We start from the raw sequence: 16,219 nt of genomic DNA on the forward strand, positions 1-16,219 counted from the left end.
TATATCTTGCTTAGGCTCAAAAAGAGGTCTCTCCCAGCCTTCTTTCACAAGAGCTAGTGGTCCCCTAACAAGATGCCCAAACAGAAGTTCAAAGGGGGAAAACCCTACTCCCTTCTGAGGCACCTCTCTGTAGGTGAAAAGCAGACATGGCAAGGGGACATCCCATCTCCTTTTGAGCTTTTCAGGGAGCCCCGTTATCATGCCCTTCAATGTCTTGTTAAACCTTTCAACAAGACCATTGGTTTGTGGATGGTATGGTGTGGTGAATTTGTAAGTCACCCCACACTCATTCCACATGTGTTTTAGGTAAGCTGACATGAAGTTGGTACCTCTGTCAGAAACCACCTCCTTAGGAAATCCCACTCTGGTAAAGATACCAATGAGTGCTTTGGCTACTGCAGGGGCAGTAGTGGACCTAAGGGGGATTGCTTCGGGGTACCTAGTAGCATGATCCACTACTACTAGGATATACTGATTCCCTGAGGCTGTGGGAGGTTCAAGTGGACCCACTATATCCACTCCCACTGTTTCAAAAGGGGACCCCACCACTGGAAGTGGAATGAGGGTGGCCTTTGGGTGGCCACCTGTCTTACCACTGGCTTGACAGGTGGCATAGAAGGCACAAAACTCCTTTACTTTCTGGGACATGTTGGGCCAATAGAAATGGTTGACTAACCTCTCCCATGTCTTGGTTTGTCCCATATGCCCAGCAAGTGGAATGTCATGGGCTAAGGTTAGAATGAACTCCCTAAACGCCTGAGGCACTACCACTCTCCTAGTGGCACCAGGTTTTGGATCTCGTGCCTCAGTGTAAAGGAGTCCATCTTCCCAATAGACCCTGTGGGTTCCACTGACATTTCCTTTTGTTTCCTCAGCAGCTTGCTGCCTAAGGCCTTCAAGAGGGGGACGTGTTTCTTGCCCCTTGTACAGTTATTCCCTTGTGGGTCCCCCTGGGCCCAAGAGCTCAACCTGATAAGGTTCCAACTCTATAGGCTCAGTTCCCTCAGGGGATAGAACTTCTTCCTGAGAAGAAAGGTTCTTTTTCTTTTTCTGTGCTGAAGCTGGTTCCCCAGTCTTCTTTCCTTTTCTCTTGGAGGGTTGGGCCATTATTCCAGACTCCAACACCTCTTTTTCACCCTGAGCCTTGCACTGTGTCCTTGTCTTGACACACACCAGTTCAGGGATACCCAGCAGGGCTGCATGGGTTTTGAGTTCTACCTCAGCCCATGCTGAGGACTCCAGATCATTTCCAAGCAGACATTCAACTGGTATAGCAGAAGAGACTACCACCTGTTTCAGGCCAGTGACCCCTCCCCATTCTAAAGTTACCATAGCCATGGGATGTACTTTAGTCTGATTGTCAGCGTTTGTGACTGGATAAGTTTGTCCAGTCAGGTATTGTCCTGGGGAAACCAGTTTGTCTGTCACCATTGTGACATTGGCACCTGTATCCCTCAGGGCTTCTACACTAGTCCCATTAATAAAGAGCTGCTGTCTGTATTTTTGTCATGTTAGGAGGCCAGGCAGCTAGTGTGGCTAGGTCCACCCCACCCTCAGAGACTAATGTAGCTTCAGTGTGGACCATGATTTGCTCTGGGAACACTGTTGATCCCAACTGGAGACTGGCTAATCCAGTGCTAACTGGAGTAGTAGTAGAAGTGGAACCTTTCTTGGGACAAGCCTTGTCTCCAGTTTGGTGTCCCTGCTGATTATAGCTACGACACCAGGCCTTTTTGGGATCAAAGTTTTTACCCTTGTACCCAAATGAGGATTGTGAAGAGGCTTTGGACCCTCCCTCCTGAGCAGGTTTTTGGGGCCCTGTAGAAGACTCTTTATTTTTTCCCTTGGATGTCTCAATACTCTTCCCCTGGGGAGTCTTTGTGACCCCTTTCTTTTGGTCACCCCCTGTGGAAGTCTTGGTCACCCTAGACTTGACCCAATAGTCTGCCTTCTTTCCCAATTCCTGGCGAGAAATTGGACCTAGGCCTACCAGATGCTGATGCAGTTTATCATTGAAACAATTACTTAAAAGGTGTTCCTTCATAAACAAATTATACAGCTCTTCATAATCATTTAGACCACTGCCATTAATCCAACCATCCAGTGTTTTGACTGAGAAGTCAACAAAATCGACCCAGGTCTGGCTCGAGGATTTTTGAGCCCCCCTGAACCTAATCCTGTACTCCTCAATTGAGAATCCAAAGCCCTCCATCAGGGTAGCCTTCATGAGGTCATAGGATTCTGCATCTTTTCCAGAGAGTGTGAGGATTCTATCCCTACACTTTCCAGTGAACATTTCCCAAAGGAGAGCACTCCAGTGAGATTTGTTTACTTTTCTGGTTGCACGAGCCCTCTCAAAAGCTGTGAACCACTTGGTGATATCATCACCCTCTTCATATTTTGTTACAATCCCTTGGGCGATTTTTTGCATGTCAGTAGTTTCTCTGACCCTATTTAAGTTGCTGCCACCATTTATGGGAGCTAAGCTCATCTCTTGTCTTTCCCTTTCTATGGCTAGGAGCTGTCTCTCCAAAGCCAATCTTATGGCCATCCTGGATAACAGGAGGTCATCTTCATTGAGGCTGCCCTCAATGCTTCCAGAGCTGTTGGACTCCCCTGTGGGAGAAGCAGCATCTCTGACTATCACTTGTGGAGTCAGGGTTTCAGAAACCCTGGGCTCCCTAACTAGGACAGGAGGGGGGGAATTCTCCTCCAGGTCACTGGTTTCCCCCTCTGTAAGGTTGTCTTCAGAGGGGTTGTCTCTAGCAAACTTTGCCAAAAGCTCCTGGAGTTGTACTTTGGTAGGGTTTGATCCAGTTTTTATCTTTTTGATTTTACAGAGAGTCCTTAACTCTGACATCATAAGATGCAGGTAAGGGGTGAGGTTGAGCTCCACCCCCATCTCATCTGTACTAGACATTATTTCTCTAAAAGTTGGGATACTTTTTAAGAATATAAAACTATATCTAGAACTTAATCCAAACTTTTACAAAACGTTTTTAACTCTAAAAGAAATGCTAACAGGGACTAACACAAGGCCCTAGCAGGACTTTTAAAAATTTAGAAAAATAGCTCAAATTTCAAAAATCAGTTTCTAATGACAATTTTTGGAATTTAGTTGTGTGATCAGGTATTGGCTGAGTAGTCCAGCAAATGCAAAGTCTTGTATCCCACCGCTGATCCACCAATGTAGGAAGTTGGCTCTGTAAATACTATTTCAAAGTAAGAAATAGTGTGCACAGAGTCCAAGCGTTCCCCTTAGAGGTCAGATAGTGTCAAAAAGAGATAATTCTAATGCTCTATTTTGTGGCAGTGTGGTCGGGCAGTAGGCTTATCAGAGGGTAGTGTTAAGCATGTGTTGTACACACACAGGCAATAAATGAGGAACACACACTCAAAGACTTACTCCAGGCCAATAGGTTTTTGTATAGAAAAATATATTTTCTTAGTTTCTTTTAAGAACCACAGGTTCAAGTTTTACAAGTAATATTTCAAATGAAAGGTCCTGGGGGAGGTAAGTAATTGTTAAGTTCACAGGTAAGTAAAACACTTACAGGGTTCAAAGTTGGGTCCAAGGTAGCCCACCATTGGGGGTTCAAGGCAACCTCAAAGTTACCACACCAGCAGCTCAGGGCCGGTCAGGTGCAGAGGTCAAAGAGGTGCCCAAAACACCTGGGCTTCAATGGAGAACAGGGGTGCCCCGGTTCCAGTCTGCCAGCAGGTAAGTAAAGCACAATGTGAGGTCCCCCCTTATTTTTCTCTCTTATAATGCAATTTTAACAAAGTTATCTAGTTAACAGTCAACCAGGTCAAAATTCAAGTGAGTAAAGTTCAAGTGAACGCAAACATGAATATCACGCCAGTCTTTGCAAAGTCCAATTTTATCCAAGATTTATTGGATCACATCTTCTGATAATCAATATCTTTCATGAAGATACATCTTGAGCCATACACATTGAGCCAACACGTGTTTCATCTTGGGAAAGTTCTTTTGTCCCCAACGACTTCTTCAGGGCTCTAAATTATGAATACATAGTTTGTATTAGAAACCAAAATGCTCAAACTATATAATACTTAACGTAAACTCTAAAATGTCCTTAAGAAAAGAGAGACAGTGAACACCAGATGGTGTGAGAGGCATAGTGATTCACCTAATTAACAAGCCTTTAAATGATCCATTCTGAACACCCAATAACAAATAGCAAACATCACCTAAAGCACACCCTCATTGGTGCTCTTATCAGGTTAACCTATGACGATGTTCACAGTGCTACCATTCACCAGAATTTTTTTTTTTTTAAACATACAAGAAAAACAACAGGTGAAACCTATACATGTGATGACCAGAACCACTTCATATTTACCCACACAAAATAATCTATGTATGTGCAGTACAATTAAAATTCAACAAGCCAGATATTATGAGTATTCAACAAAAATACATCCTATTTATCAATGTATAGTTAAAGTTAATTTTACCATATATACTTACAATCTCCTATAATCTTGAGTTATTTTAAAGTGTCCTTATTTTGACTAAGTATTTCATCAGAAAGGTATACCTATTAAATCAATAAACAACACCCAATATGACTACATGAGTAACCACAAGCCCGATTTCAAAGTCCAAATATAGTTAAAAACGTTAGTCTTACATCTATTTCCTCGACTTTTAAAAGCTCATGAATTTTTGATGGCCGTATACTTCAAGGCTAAAGAGAAATAAATATCTTTTAAATGTTATAGTCCCCAAGACTACAATCACCATAAATCAAAGTTCAAGATTTTCTACTGAAATAATCCAGATACACTCTCCGAAAAGTCCTTACCTCCTACAGTTATGAATGGAACAAAATTGGTGTTTCCATAATAAGGAAACGCTTCATCGCGAGTGCGCGAGGGTGCGTCTCGCTTCTACAACCGTTTAAATTTGGTTACCGGCGTTCCTGTTGACGAGCGAAACAAATACGTTGTAACTAAAAATAGACCACGTTACGTCCCGAGTACGCGAGTACGCGTCTCGTGTCTACAGTATTACGAAGTGTTTCCGGAGCGCGAGTTCAACGCGCATGTTGCAATAAGACTAACAACCACTGCTTAGAACAACGCGGAAAGCAAAACTAATGTTAGCAGTCAAGTATATCAGCCGACTCCATGCGTCAAACACTACAAAAATCAAAGACTATAAAAATCGTAGGGGCCAAGATAAATAAAAACTCATGCATAAATAGACTAAATCACCAACAAAACTTGATTAGCTGTTAACGTTGCACTTCGGGCATGCGTCCAGGTTAGAGAATGGAATTTGTTTTTAAACTGCCTGCCCCCTTACAACAGAGGAGTAGTAGAGATGATATAGAAAAAAGAAGGAGACAGATTATTATTTTGACAAGTTGATTATAACCTGAGGTCAATCAAAACTAAACACTACAGAAAAAAATATATAGTGTGAGAATTTTGGTTTAGACTGACACAGTTAAACATGACAAAATATTGAAACAGTGAATAGACCCCCCAAAAAATCTTTAACATGATAATCCTCAAATTAACCATAACTTATCTATTAGAGAAATAATGGTGTGGGAAACATGGTTTATATTAACAAGCTAAACGTGAATAAATTAAAACTAGACATAAAATGTTTTCAATGATGTCAATGGTTAACACGTTACATTCTCAGTGATCTCCCAAAAAGAACTCCAACTCTCTGTCAGAGTTGAGGCCTACTTCAACCGCCTTTAACCTCATTATCCACATTGCCTCTTTTCTACGTAGCAATAATTCACGATTACCCCCCCTTGGGTCACGGGGAACATGTTCCAGTCCAAAAAATTCTAAGTTCTTATATACTGATTGTGAATTGCATGATAAAATGTGAGCAACTAATGGATATCTTACATCACCATTTTTAAGCAAGCGAATATGTTCTCCAATCCTTGCCTTTAATGGGCGTATTGTACTCCCCACATACATGCGAGCACATTTGCATTGTATTACGTAAATACCATGAGTAGTGTTACAGTTCATCATGGTACAGATTTTGTAAACTTTCCCTTCAAAGGAGAATTCTTTAATCTTATGACAAGCCCACCGACAGACTCCACAGTTACCGCATCTAAAGAAACCAATGATCTTTGCAGATAGCCAGGTTTTATCAGGAGGCACAGTAGTGAAGCTAGGGCTCAACATGTTCCGTAAAGTAATACCTCTTCGGTAGGTGGTGGGCACTGTTGCTGGTACTAGCTTACTGATTGATTCCTCATGTGTTAACAAATGCCAATGTTTGGCCACAATCTTTCCCATAATTATAGATGCATCATTGAAATCTGTTATCAAATGCACCTTGTTAGATTCATCTACCACTTTCTTGGAATCTCTAGTTTTTAGGGTGTCTTCCCTATTGATTTTTTTGCTTCTTAATTGTGCTTTTTTGATTACTTTGTTAGAGTAACCTCGTGCTCAAAATCTTTTACCCATGTCATTCACATGAAGCAAAAATTCATTGTCCAGACTACAGTTTCGTCGCGCCCTTACCATTTCCCCATAAGGAATAGACGCAATTTGATGTTGTGGGTGTGCACTCCCCGCATGTAAAATGGTGCAGAGGTCAAAGAGGTGCCCAAAACACCTAGGCTTCAATGGAGAACAGGGGTGCCCCGGTTCCAGTCTGCCAGCAGGTAAGTACCCGCGTCCTCGGGGGGCAGACCAGGGGGGTTTTGTAGGGCACAGGGAGGGACACAAGCAGGCACAGAAAGTACACCCTCAGCGGACAGGGGTGGCCAGGTGCAGAGTGCAAACAGGCATCAGGTTTTGTATTGAAAGCAATGGGGAGACCCGGGGGTCTCTTCAACGATGCAGGCAGGCACAGGGGGGGCCCCTTGGGGTAGCCACCACCTGGGCTAGGCAGAGGGTCGCCTGGGGGTTGCTCCTGCACTGGAGTTCGGTTCCTTCAGGTCCTGGGGGCTGCGGGTGCACTGTTGGTTCCAGGCGTCGGGTCCCTCGTTACAGGCAGTCGCGGTCAGGGGGAGCCTCTGGATTTCCTCTGCAGGCGTCGCTGTGGGGACTCAGGGGGGTCGTCTCTGGCTACTCACGGGCTCGCAGTCGCCGGGAGTCCTCCCTGTAGTGTTGGTTTTCCACAGGTCGAGCCGGGGGGGTCGGGTGCAGAGTGGAAAGTCTCACACTTCCGGCGGGAAACGTGAAGTCTTTAAAGTTGTTTCTTTGTTGCAAGAAAGTAGCAGATTGTTGAACAGGGCTGCTGCTCACAGGAGTTTCTTGGTCCTTGGTTGCAGGGCAGTCCTCTGAGGCTTCAGGGGTCGCTGGTCCCTGTTGGATGCGTCGCTGTTGCAGTTTTCTTCGAAGTTGGGAGACAGGCCGGTAGGGCTGGGGCCAAAGCAGTTGTCGTCTCCGTCTTCACTGCAGGGCTTCAGGTCAGCAGTCCTTCTTCTGGTTAAGGTTGCAGGAATCTAGTTTCCTAGGTTCTTGGGGGCCCTAAATACTGAATTTAGGGGTGTGTTTAGGTCTGGGAGGGCAGTAGCCAATGGCTACTGTCCTTGAGGGTAGCTACTCCCTCTTTGTGCCTCCTCCCTGAGGGGAGGGGGGCACATCCCTAATCCTATTGGGGGAATCCTCCATCCACAAGATGGAGGATTTCTAAAAGAGTCACCTCAGCTCAGGACACCTTAGGGGCTGTCCTGACTGGTGGGTGACTCCTATTGTTTTTCTAATTATCTCCTCCAGCCTTGCCGGCAAAAGTGGGGGCAGTGGCCGGAGGAGTGGGCATCTCCACTAGCTGGGATGCCCTGTGGCACTGTAACAAAGGGGGTGAGCCTTTGAGGCTCACCGCCAGGTGTTACAGTTCCTGCAGGGGGAGGTGAGAAGCCCCTTCACCCAGTACAGGCTTTGTTCCGAGCCACAGAGTGACAAAGGCACTCTCCCCATGTGGCCAGCAACATGTCTGGTGTGTGGCAGGCTGGCAGAAACTAGTCAGCCTACACTGGAAGTCGGGTATGTTTTCAGTGGGCATCTCTAAGATGCCCCCTGGGAGTATTTTACAATAAATTGCACATTGGCATCAGTGTGCATTTTTTATGCTGAGAAGTTTGATACCAAACTTCCCAGTTTTCAGTGTAGCCATTATGGTACTGTGGAGTTCGTGTATGACAGACTCCCAGACCATATTCTCTTATGGCTACCCTGCACTTACAATGTCTAAGGTTTGGCTTAGACACTGGAGGGGCATAGTGCTCATGCACTTATGCCCTCACCTGTGGTATAGTGCACCCTGCCTTAGGGCTATGCCACTGGCAGTGTGAGGTTGGCATGGCACTCTGAGGGGAGTCCATGACTTAGTCATTTTCTCCCCACCAGCACACACAAGCTGTGAAGCAGTGTACATGTGCTGAGTGAGGGGTCCCTAGGGTGGCGTAAGACATGCTGCAGCCCTTAGAAACCTTCCCTGGCATCAGGGCCCTTGGTACCAGGGGTACCAGTTACAAGGGACTTACCTGAGTGCCAGGGTTGTGCCAAATGTGGAGATAAAGGTACAGTTTAGGGAAAGAACACTGGTGCTGGGGCCTGGTTAGCAGGGTCCCATCACACTTTCAAATAATAACTTAGCATCAGCAAAGGCAAAAAGTCAGGGGGTAACCATGCCAAGGAGGCATTTCCTTACACATACCACCCAGCATTCCCCCACGTCTCGTGATAAAATTGCCACCTCACTTGGTTGGTGGGCCACGAGACCTTGACACAAAAGGTCCTAAATCTCTACATTGAGAGATCAGTGATAAGGATAGCTGCGGGATTTGGGTCTGTGCTGACCCAGCCACCCATGGAAAACTACCAACCACAGACATTTTTGAAAACTAGACAACCCAGGGATTCCAGAGTGTTGTGCCTTGTGTGGCTCCCACAAGGTTTTCTTACACACAATGCCCTTCAATCCTCAAACTGTGCCTGAAATCAAGCAGTTTCCTTACATTTCGGTGTTGGAAACTTCTGTGATCCACAGGAGTCCATATAATTCCTACCACACACTGCTACCCCACGTGTGCCCCTAAAAACGCAGAAGTACTTGTGTGGCTAGGCCTAGTGCCCACAGCAGAAATGTAGCAAACCAAGGTCAATGGGAGTTCCCTCAAAATCATTCTTATCAGGGAACATGTGGGAACTCAGGGTGGTAGAAAATGTGTGGCTTCCCACAGATTCCAGAACTTTTCATTGCAAAAATGTGAAGAAAATGTGTGTTTTGTATCGGTGTTTGACATTTGCAAGGGCATCTGGGTAAAATGACCTTGTAAGAGCCACGCAAGTCATGAGAGAGAGTACCAAAAATGGGAAAATGTGCTACCTCTTTGAAAAATGCCAAAAGCTGTAGTAATAATGAGTTGTTTTCGATTCAGCCCTGCATGAAACCTGAAAGCTGGGAAGATGGTTACTTTAGCATAGCAAACCTTTCATTGATGCCATTTTTTGAGGAGCACTTCTTATTTTGTCCATAAAAATCTCAAAATGTAGCTATATTTTGGCCATTTTCCTGATTCCCTCCAGGGGAATCCACAAACTCTGGGTAGCTTGAGAATACCAGGATCTTGAAAAAAAAACAAAAAAACTTTGAATGGATACCTTATGTGGAAAAAAGTAATGGAGCCCTTAAAGCGAACTGCTCCAAATAGCCAGAGAAAGGGCTCTGCACTGGGGTGTGGGGGTTGTGGGAAGAAGACCCAGTAGTTAAGGAGTTAAGCAAGAACTGAGTGAGAAGCAGCAACATAATACCTTAATGTATATGAGATGAGTAAAGTTGCTGTTGGATAGAAAAATCATAATTTAAGAAAAATGTAAAGGAGTTTGAGTGAACAATACCATAAAGGCAAGAGATGTAATGTAGAAAAGTCTTGCAGGGCCATTTCTATTGTCACTGCTAAGGCCGTTTCCAAGCAGTAGAGCAAAAGACTGCATCAAATAAAGACAGACATGCCAGAGTACTTCATAGTAGGCATTATAAATAGAAAGCATAACCAATTGACTACCGCCCTAAAGCAGATGTCATAGTGAAAAAAGTAGCAAATTTACCAGGAAAGTACACAAGACATTCTTATGTAATGGTCACTTGTTGCACTTTATTCCATGTGTCATGTCCGGCACACGGGATCTAGTAGTATATGGTAGAGTTGGAAGTGATCAGAGTATCTGGTCACATTGTTTTGGCATCGGATTGATTTGAGATACAAATGAATGGACAATGTTGTGCCTTAGCTTGGTTTGGGTCAGACGGTCCAAGATGCACCAACTGATTGTTACAATTGAAAAGCTGATGGAGGTATAAAATTATACCCTACATTTGAGTGAAATATGGTTTATTCTGCTGTAGTTTCTGGTCCATATGTAATCATGTGTGGGACAGCCTCATTTTGCTGTGAAGTGAACAGAAAGTGAACGTGAGTGTGGACACTCACCAGGTGACAGAGCACACAGTTGATCACAGGGAACACTCACCTACTACTGAGTTGAAGTGAGTTGGTATCAGTTCAATGGGTCTTGAAAAACAAAGTTGCTTCTGTCCTCTTGTCTATTTTCAGAGTGATAGAAGGATGTCAGTATTAGGTGTATGTCCACTATGCTTCTATTTTCAGTTGAGAAATAGATCTAGATCAGTGCTGTTCAGAGACAGTGCTGCAAACAACAAATAATTTAAAAATATTATATATGATTATTCTACTTTAATATAACAGAAAATGTCCTATGTCCTACAGGGAGTTCAAATAGCTGATACACTCATTGTAAGAAATAGGGTTATTGTTTGGTGGGGGGAGAGGTGATGGAAGCACCACTCAGGCAACAATCACAATCCTTGTCAAGATAAACCACAAAAGTCATTAAATTAACTTGTTCTTAACCGTCTGCTTGGCAAACAAAAGTACAAACAGTGATAAAGTGATGACACAACACAAGAAAATCCCAAACCAATTTAGAAAAATAGAGTGTGTTTTCATAAATTGTTATACAGTTCCTACTAAGATAATAGGACTGTGGATTAAGGATGGCAGAACTCCAGAATGTGGGGAGCTGAGTCCTTCCACATCATCGGAAAATATAAGCCCAATTCCTGGCTAGCTCACAGTGCCTCACCTAAACCCCTAATCTGACCAGGGTAGAAGGTGATTATGGCAACCTGAAAATGACACTCTGAAACAGATCTCACCATTTCATTGTATTACTCATGCATGCCCAGTAGAAACACACGAGATATATGAGGTTTAAATGCAGATATTGAAACAATCATCATCTTGCAGTGAGAAAATGAGCTGCGATAATTAGGCAGATGAAACAAAGCAAAGTGACCAGCACAATGAACATGGTACAGATAATGAACAGTCCAACCATGGCAAATGGGCTCTAGAAGTTATAGAGGTTCCTTCCTAGCCCTAAGATGATACTAAGAGCATAGCAAGTGTACCCTTTTGTCTGTCCAATCTACAGCATTATCCTTAGCCCTATACCTGGAAATGGTGTCAGGAATCAGCCTGCAGTGTTGATGGCAATCCTCTTGGGAAGCTGGTTTAGATTAGCGCCAGCAGAGCTGCATATAGAACACATTGTTTGTCCCAGGATGATCATGGCTGGAATGCCCCTTGGTTCCTTCAGAGTCAGTGCATCATTTCTATAATACTACAACATTGTGTTAGAAGCATGGCTCTAATACACTGCTTTGTGTAGATGTAAGAAGCTGTCTCCTGAACGGCCAACACTAGCACTAGGATATTGTGTACTGTGTTCTTAGCCTTGGACAAAATGTACTGATTACATGTAGAGAAAAGGCTAACAAAAGCAAGGAACTCGTACAATATATTCCTAGAATTGTATCATGCAGATGAAGTGAAGTGTGTAAAAGCTCATTGCTAAAAGCGATGCAGCTAAAACCAGTAAAATATGAAATAGAAAATGAAGCTAAGAAACGGGTAAACCAACTTGGGTCCAATAGGTCCTCATGACAAAAAACTGCTACCGGAAAGACGAAAATCCATTCAGTGGAATCTGAGATATTCAGTTTTAAAGTTTAAAGTGAAAGTAGCACCGAAAGCACAAAGTGTCAGTCGTGGTCATCTAGTGTCACTGGAACCAAGCTACAGATGGCTGAAGAGCACTAATAAGGGCAAAACTGGTCCTGGGCTGCTTGTGTTCTCGTTCAGGAAGGACGTGGCCTAGACTATTCCCATGCGGAACAGGGTTAAGACTGATTTGTATATGGCTATGTCCATATGTCCAATCTGAGGTGGCATGATGAGTGAAAAATGATGGAATGGGATTTAGTGCTGAGCGATCGTCAGTAGCTGAGATTAATTCAAGCATTCAATTCATCACCTTGTCGCTTTAGCACCCAATTTAATGTTAGCATTTATGAAATAAAATAAGGTAAGCCAGTGGTAGTCAATGAGAGGGATAGGCCTTTCAGCAGTGAACAACTGCTTTAGGAGTTTTTCACTGTCAGGACATGTAAAACTTAACCACACACAACCTGCATTTAAATACAATGCATCCTGCCCTATGAGCCTTTAGGACCCACCTTAGGTGAAGGCTGAGGAGGCCAGGCAAAAGGTTTATTCTGCCAGGTTGGAATGGCAGTTTAAATCTGCACACATAGGCCCCAGTGGCAGGCCAGAGACAAGTTTTGAAAGGCTACTTTAGTGGGTGGTACAATAAGTGCTGCTGTCTGCTATTAGCCTTTTATTCATAGGCCCTAGGTATGGTGTTTGGGTAAATTATTGAAATAAAAATATCATGATACAGATACATCATTTGCTGAATCTTGTGATGTCCAAAATATTGTGGGCATAAATAACGAAGGTGATATAATTTTACATGTTGATTTTAAAATTGTTGTAAAAATGTCGATAGCTAATATTTAGTTATATAAAATATTGTTTTGGGGTTTAATTTGTTAGTGTTTTGTGTTATCTTTAATAATAGTTTTTGTAAACTTTTGTTGTCAATTCTTTCTGATGTATTTATTGCAAAAAGTTGTTATTTATTATTTATAATTAATTATGTTAATACTATTTTTAAAATGTATGTTTTTAAATGTTTTAAGAGCAGTGTGCTAGGTTTATAGGGGAAAGGAGTGGGGAGATTTTTAAAATTTGTCCATTGTAATTTTAATTATATGTCAGTAATTCAATAATAAAAGAAAATTCCATAAAATAATTGTGTAATTTGTTATAGAATGTTTTATATTTCTAATTGCATGAAAATAATTTTTCAGATTTTTTACATTCATCTAATTTTAAATTAGTTTTTAAAAACATTTTGTTATATCGAATATATTTCTATAAATGTTTTCATCCATTTTACTTAACCATTATTATTATTATTTAATTATTTTGTCGCAGTTGTTGATTTAATTTGTTTTATTCCTTTGTAGTCTTCTAAAGTTTGTTTTTGTGACTGAGTTTTATTGAAAAAAAGTCACAATATTTTTAGTAAGTTGTTTACTTTTGGGTTTATACGGTTTAAGGTTTGTTTTTATGTACATTAATTCCCAATATTGAAAAAAAATATTCATTTTGTTTATTAAAATTTAACAATATCGTAATTTATGTTTATGTTGTGTTTTGAATAAATATGAATATTTTGTTATTTAAATTTATACAATTTGTATATATAATTTTAAAACCATATTCAAATGTATTTTAAATAAAATTAAATATTGGTTCTTTTGTAATACTGGATGTCTTTCCGCTTAGAAAAAGTATGGTACATTTGTATACAAATGATTAGAAATGATATTGCTAATGATACAAATTTAGTTCAAAGTGTGTGATTTAGTATTACAAATTAATACATGTTTTTATTTTTATGGTATAATTTTATTGTATTAGATATTCTTATATAAAAAATGAAGCATTTTATAACAATTCTTTTGTATTATTTTATTTTTTCTGTTATGTCGGCTATAGTTTAGTATATATTTAGTTTTCTGTTTTATTGTTAGATTTTTTTGTGTTAGGAATATAGGTGCTGCTTATTTGATTGTATTTTAATAATAATAATACTAATACTACTAATACTACTAATAATAATAATAACAAATAATAATTATTATTATAGTTATTATTATTATTATTATTATTATGCTGTTGTTGTTATTAACATTATTATTAACACAATGATTATTTAATATTATATATTAGTTATGTATATCTATCATTTATATTATTTTTTTAATTAATGAGTTTTACATCTTTCAAATATAAAGGTTTTTTTTAATGGAGAATTGGCAGAGGGCAGCACTGCAAATCCTCTTGCTGAGTTGCCCTACGCCAAAGTGAAAGGGCAGGAATGCACCTTACCTATGCAATATGGTGCATTCCAGTCCTAACCCTCCAATCGGCTACCTAGCACCAATGCAAGCACCCTTGCCCCATGGTGCAAGGCTGTCTGCATTGCATGCAGGATTGTTTTTGTACAGGAAGGAGCACCATCCTGCAAAAAAACACGCCCAAGATGCGTTTTTCTCTTTCGATGTGTGCTGCAAAAGGGTGCACACATGGAAAGAGGAAAAAACAAGGAGAAATAAAATTATTTCTCCTCGCTGCGCCTCCGCTGGGGAGGCATAAGGTTTAGGTGCTTCCCCAGTATACATGATTAAGTAAATATGAGGCAGCGTCAAATCTATGGGTGTTGCAAGGGAAAACCCACCGCAATGCCCATTGAACACCTCCCTGGCCAGAGTAAGGCAATACAAACATACAATTATTTTTATTTGATCTTGAAAATGTAAAAAGATAGTTATTATAATTGAGTGAAGCTTCCCCAAATTGGTTTGGATAGAAGTGGGAGTAGTAACTGTAACCCCTTTAGTGTCCAACACCTTCACCAAATTATTTTAGATAGGAGTGGGAATAGTACATGTAACTCCTTTAGTATCCTACACTTCACCAAAATGGTTTAGTTTGGAGTTGGAATAGTAATTGTAACCCATATGGTGTCCACAACCTTTGCCAAATCGGTTTGGAATAGAGTGGAAATAGTAAATGTCACCCCATTAGTGTCCAGCACCTTCCCTAGATTGGTTTAGATTGAAGTGTGAATAGTAAGTGTTTCTACTTTAGTGTCAAGCACCTAACTAAAATGATTTAGATTACAGTGGGAATAGTAAATGTGACCTAATGTCCTAATGACTTTGGATTACTTGGGTAGATTTACTTTGGACTTTTTCATTATTAGGGTTCTTTTGAGTTTTTCTTACATTCTTGTGTTTGGATTTTGTGAACATGGAAATACCTACAGCTACAGATTTGTAAGTATCACATATTTATTTATTTATGGGTGGGAAATGTTATGCTCAAATATGTATGTGTATTTGATCTAATTGAAATTTAATAGTTTTAATTTCAATGTATGTGATTTAATTGATTTCATGTTGTGTTTGTTTCTTATATTATGGTTTGTGGTTGCTGATGTGTGGATTTTTCATTACATTTTAAAACATATCTCTACTCATTAGTCTTATTTTTAATGTCATTATTGTGGTTTTTTGACTGATCTATAAAAATAAATTGTTTAATATTTAATTAAAAATGGTTAAGTTATGGAGGTGTTTTATTTTGTTAAGTTTTGTTGGTTAATGTGTGGATAGATAGGTGTAGCACAATCAAACTTTTACCTTTACATTGTAGCATGTCACACTTGATTATTTAATTATTATAGGTTTAATTTGGCTTACTGATTGCTCTATCCTTAGTTGTGCCTATCTTTGTTCTTTTGGGAAGGCTGCTACGAATTTGTACAGTGAAGTTTGAGTTCATCTTAGTGTGATCTGGAAGGCATTGTGCCATCTACTGCATTGTTGGTTATGGTTTGTTGAGCTATTGTGCTGTCTTTGACATTCCACCCATGGTATTTGGAATTTTGGTTGGAGTCTGTGTCCAGAGCTATGTAATCTGCCAACCCAAGTGTCATCAAAATAGTTCATTAGGTAACTTAATTTATGTTCATTTTGTTGGTAAAATGGGCTTTTCTTCAAGCATGTTGTAGTGGTTAGCTACTTCTGTTACATGGACATATGCTTGTCCAATTATATTTTCATTTCAAAGGCAAACTGGTTGCTTGTTGCATATTCTACACTTAATGCATATTTTATGAGATATATCCAAATGCTTTTGATAACATGGTAATAAGGGCCTTGTATGGCTGTCGATGAGTATAGCTTAAGTATTATTTG

This window comes from Pleurodeles waltl, chromosome 11 (assembly GCF_031143425.1).
Source record: "Pleurodeles waltl isolate 20211129_DDA chromosome 11, aPleWal1.hap1.20221129, whole genome shotgun sequence".
Classification (NCBI taxonomy): domain Eukaryota; kingdom Metazoa; phylum Chordata; class Amphibia; order Caudata; family Salamandridae; genus Pleurodeles; species Pleurodeles waltl.